We start from the raw sequence: 6,000 nt of genomic DNA on the forward strand, positions 1-6,000 counted from the left end.
AAAAGCAGAAGGTCTATCATGGTATTTTTTAAATTGTGTGAGCCCTTGCTGGCTTACCTGATGGACTTACACATCTCTATTTAAGGACATTTGAGCAAACAAAATTTAGAGAAGTATTTAAAAATATTTCTGTCTCAGGGTGGATCAAAACTCTAGTAGCTTTATTGTGGAGCATCTTAAGTGAAGACAACTTGATTCGACTGCAAGAGATGATCCTAAGCAATGCTGAGAAAGTGCTGTCATCACAAGTTGCTGCAGGGAGCTGCAATCTATTTCCTTTTCTCTTACCCTGTTGCTCCTCCATGCACAGCATGATGCCATGGACTACCATGATCTGTTAAGTACAGATAAAACTACCGTGGCAAGTAGAGGAGAGCATGTATCCCACCAAAATGACACTGACCCCATCAGCAGCTGTTTATTGAACCCTGTGCAGATCATCCCAAACTTGGGGCCAGATTGTTTGCAGAGTGAAATTGCCTTTATGACTAAACAGCAGCTGAGAGTCTGGGCTGGTGTTTTCTGTGAACTCAGATTGTTATTGATCTTGGGGATTATGTTTCTTTATGTCACACTGCGAATACAGTGGAAGGCACCAAGGGTTTAAATGAGCCGATCATTTATGTCTAATTATTTTTCAAAGCAGGATACTGAACACCAGGGTATCTTGTTATAAGCTATTTGGGTTATTTGCTAGTTCCTACTTGAGTTGCTCTGATTAGCATGATATTGATTTATTGATTATTATGGTTGTTGTTATATTGGTGCCGTTCGTGATTTCTCTGTGAATGCTGAGATGCTGTGGAAGACATAGGACCATGCCTTACCAGCTATTGCTTGTTATGGCTAACTGCCTTGTAATGAGGTTAAATAATACATCCTTTTTCTGTTAGTATGTTGCCTGCAAGCATGGTGTAATTTTGTTGTTCCACAGAGTTGGTCACCAAGTCATTTTTGTAACTATCTGTTAGACTGCTTTGGAGCAGTTTGTTACTAGCTCAGGAAGAATAACAACTGTAGAGTATCTGTCCAGTTGGGATGATAGTTAGTTTCAAGTTAGTTGACACACACAGTGTTAATGCGCTTCAACTATTCACGTCTAAATTTGATACCTGCATTTACAGGTATCAAATTTAGGCATGAAGTGTCTAAATTTGCCATTTTTAATGCACATTAAAAGTGCACATGTATAGACACACACCCTTAATGTGCATTAACTTAGGCTAATGATCATTAAAGCATCACATGTAGACAAGTCCATTGTGTAGGAAAAGCTAGGAGTGCTTATTAGACCTTTAGCCCATAGATGGATCCATAATTTTAAAATATTGGGTGCAGGAACAGCGAAGGATACTGCAGGGGTAACTGCACTCCCACTATGCCCTCCCCTCCACTAGGCTGCAGGCCACACCATGGGAGCAGCAGTCAGGGACCTTTTTTAAGTCCCTGAGTCAGGTAAGACTCTCTCCTGCTGCTCTCAGCAACCCCTCCTTTCCCTTCTGTGCTCAGTGGCACCTCTCCTCCTCTCCCATTCCCCTTGCACCCTCTAATCATGATTCTGGGCACAGAAAGGGGTCAGGAAGATCTGCCTGGTGCCACCACTGTCCCAGCAACTCCTGGTCCACTTCAGCCAGGGTTGTGGGGAGCAGCTGTCCAGGGAGCCAGCCTCAGCTGGGGACAGTGGTGGTAGCAGTGAGTAGGTTCACTGCTCCTGGGCTGGGGGAACACACCTGCTGCCTCTGCTGCTGTCCCAGGTTGAGGCTGGCTTCCTGCACAGTCTGGTTGGAGTAGGGTGGGAGTGGTCCTGGAGTCTCTCCTTCTCCCACCCCTGGATCAGCCAGGAGCAGCAGCAGCAGGAGGCAGGGGAGGTACTGTTGAGCATGGAGAAGGGAGGAGTGCCAAGATAATTTCTTAGCTGCTTCAGGGACATAAAGTTCCCGGTTGCTGCTCCTGCAGGGTGGTCCAAAATGGGGTACAAATATGCTTCTGGATTTGTCCCTTATTTAGCCCTTGCCTGATGCTTCCAGTAAGAATAGAAACTGGTGAAGAGAACCCACAGCATTCCAGAACATAACAAAAATTACTTGGGTTTATTCAGAGGATGAAATGCAGCATGTGGTAGACCTTTCCCCACTTCAAGGGATAACCAGAGAATGCTTCTTTATTTATAACTGTGATAACCTATCTGTTAGAGACATGCACATCAGAATATAAAGATATTTGTTATTGAATCTGTTAATAATAATGCATACTCAGCTCTACCTGATGTTCATAATACATTCTGTACTCACCAGACTGGCAGTGCTTTTTCCCACATGTGTGGCTGGAGTCATTTTATTTCAGAATGCCTTTGGACAAATGTAACATTAGCACCTAGCCATGATTCCCCAACACCTGTGGTGTTCTTCTTTAAACTGTTGTGCACTAAATTTGCAATGAGGGACCAATATGTAGAAAATGTTTTTATCACTTTGCAAAAGCTGTCTTCTGCAGCTTTCTAGTCACCACTGACTTGATCCAAGCACCATATTCATGTGTTACTCAGACCTCTATCATTTATTTTCAGCCTCCACATTAGATTCACTTTCATATTGCTAATGAGGCTGCTGCTGGGCCTGGGGCTGAGGCTGAGACTGAAGCTTCTCATCCATTAGACCTGCTGCTGACGGAGCTAGCAGGTGTGTGAGTTCAGTGGTCTCTGTCACTGCAGAGGCCTCCTTAGGCAAACATTTCCCTGACTTCTGAGCCTCAGATAACGTCTTTTACCTCCTTTGTCCTGTAGCTTTTTTTGCCAATTTGTTTTGTTCTATCATCTAACACCAAACCCCTCCCCCCCCCCAAATGTTTTTAAAGGTGCCAGTAGTGCTGCATTGATGTGACAACTAAGCAGAACGGAACAATACATTAGCAACCAACTCATCACTGCTGAATACTACATAAATAAAGTCAGAACCTAGGGTGGTGCATATCAGAGTAACTCCATTAAAAAGAGCTGGTGTGATTTGTGCCACTGATAATTAGGTTCAAGATGCTGCCATGATGCACAGAATGATACACACAAGTAAATGTCCTGGAACAAGAAGGTGCAAATATATCCCATAAGTTTTGTGCAGAGGCTTCTCTATTTGAAAATGACTGGCTGTACAAAAAATGCCCATCTGGGCACTCCAGAACTATATGTCTTAAGCTCTATCTACATCAGGAGCTTTATATCCAGATCGAGTCTGTTGTATACATACACAATAACCCCACTGCATCCAGATGAGTGTGGCCATGTGGTGTGTGGCACCACAGACATATCATTCAGTTATTCTCCATATGGGGGCAGTGCGCACTGCTCAAAACCAGAGCCTTGTTGCCCAAAGTCACACTCCTGTTGCCAGCCAGGCTCCATGTGACAGGATCACCACTGCTGCCACCCTGGGACGACCCCAGGTAAGGTTGCTGGGGCAAGCACAGTGCTGGCTCCAGCCTCCCTTACCCCACCTGGGGTAACTTGCCGTGTATCAGAGGGTGCGTGGCATAGGCGTTCCCCAGGGACAACTAGCAGCAGCCCAAGGTGCGCTACTGTTAATTGGCCCCAGAGACCCAAACATCTACGCATGTGTGAATGCAGCCACAGTGTGCATTTTTTGAGCATGAACAGCTTAACAAGCACATAATTGTCTAACACCTAAATGTGCAAGGGAAAGAATTCATAGGCAGAAACCTGGTTTACCCAATGCACCTGTGACAATATTAATTGCACGTCTGTATGTAAAACATTGCAAGAAGCAGGGATTTCTTAAGGCACTATCTTTTATTGGACCATCTATATAGCTGCCTCACATAATTTCTGGACCATTATAGCTACATCACTCTGTAAAACACTGCACATGCAAAAAAAAGGAGACTGGGAAGTAGTGTAAAGTACTTTGCTAATTCTGTTGCACAGAGGCAGGTTAGCTAGCAAACTGGGGAAGGAAAAAAGTTGTTTTTCTTCCCTCTTTCATTGTTTGCAGCTGAGTCTAGTTATTGTGAACAGTGGGTTCTTGCCTAAATTCCCCAAATGGTAAGATATGGGGACAGGACAGCTTCTCTAATGCAGATGATGGGTGCCTTTGATTTGCCCTCTAGCATATGCCCTTCCTCCTGGCCTATCACAGCCAGTGCCAGATTTAGGCTTAAGCTACTTAAGGTACAGTTTAGGGCCTCACAATATGAGGGGCCTCTAAATAAGAAAAAAAACCTGAGTTAACATCAAGTTTTATAATATTCAAATGGTATATAAAGGAGATATGGGAAAATGACTCTCTAAATATGGACATTTTTGTTCTAATATGACAAAAATATACATACATTGAATTATTTTTATCCTATGGGGCCTCTTAAGCTGGACATAGTAGAGGGCCTCAGCATGTCATAATCCAGCACTGATCACAGCACCCACTCTTGGCTACCCAGGGAGACAGTTTCAAAAGGAAGACTTAGGTGTCTGTGCTGTTAACCCCATCAGGGTAAGGGGGGCCTAGTCCTTGGGTGTCCTGGTTCATGGACAAATGCCCTACCTGCTCACCTATTGGAGCCAAAACTTAGGAGGGCCCTCCCCCTCCATTATCTTAGCTGCTAGCCATGGGATTTTGCTGTGGGATTGTGTGGCTTGTACTCATGTAGCATATATGTGTAAGTAGCTGTTTAACTGCACGGCGAGCACAAAGGTTACTTACTGATCATGCTCAGTGGCTATGTGGATGCTTGTGTGTCCAAATCGCATGTAAAGCTTGTGTGAAACTACCAAAAATGGTATTTATGCAATTAAAAAACTGCCATTTGGGCATATAAAGTGAAATGGCCTTCTACCTTATACATTTTATGCCATGCATATGACCCTATAAGCAGGCAGGCAGGGTGGAGATGAGATAGACAAATCCATGTCTTCATCCCTCATGCAATGGCAAGAGATGTGAGCAATGGTAGCGCAGTTTGCCTGATGAAGCAACATATCCACAAGGTGCCCCACACAGGACTGAGACTAACGACTAATTTAAGCTCTAATCAGATGCAAGTTACAAATAGATTTTTATTAACTTTATGGTTTTAATCAACAATTTGCTGTTGATAGCTTACATATATGCTTATCAAACCATTAGAGGATATATAGATTATAGCTCAGTAACCAGAAGCTCTCAGCTTTCTACAAGCATTCATCCTGAGTGAGTTGGAATCTGGCCTCACCGACCTTCCCCTTTTAATCCACAGTCTGGGCAGAGGTATTGAGGTTGCCAGGAAATTGAACTGATGATTCACAAGCTGCCATTATCATTTACCTTTTTTTCTAAAATCACTTTTAACCCTGAATGGACAATGCTCCTCTTTTGTTCCAGGCACTGGTTTTGTGCACTAGCTTTGAAATGTTTTAGACATTAAACCAAAAATATACTGAAGCCTTGAAGTCAGCATCAGGAAAATGAAATAGTGAAATGTAATACATATCATTGCTTTGTGACATTGGGGTCAGAGGTTATAAACTCTCATATTCACCAAGGGATGGAAACTGCTAAATGAAGGTTTTGTTCCTTGTTTCAGATCTTAGTCCAATTAAGTGCCTGATCTGCAAACTGTTGCATACATGAGTCATTGCATTAATATCAGTGAGAAATGCAGTATCAATCAATATGGATGGCATTTTAGCCAATTCATTTCAACAGGAGCAGAAGGAGAAACGATATATATGTTTTCCCACACAAGTTACCAATATATATCATATAGTAACATCTTTTCACACGGACATGCTTTAAAGGCCTGTGCAATAAAAGACCATGTGACTCATATAAGCCAAGTGTTAGACAAAGCAAGTGTTTATATGCAGGATTTTGGTTTATAAATATTGGTCTAAAACAAATGCATCTTTATTTGTACATGAATCCACTAAACAGCTCTAAACAGGTGTTGAATGGCACTCTACAATGAAATTATGAGCTAACAGTGTGCCCTTGTTGCCAAGAAGGCTAACAACATACT

The sequence above is a fragment of the Gavialis gangeticus genome, unplaced genomic scaffold (assembly GCF_001723915.1).
Source record: "Gavialis gangeticus isolate Ggan-Ray unplaced genomic scaffold, GavGan_comp1, whole genome shotgun sequence".
Lineage (NCBI taxonomy): Eukaryota > Metazoa > Chordata > Crocodylia > Gavialidae > Gavialis > Gavialis gangeticus.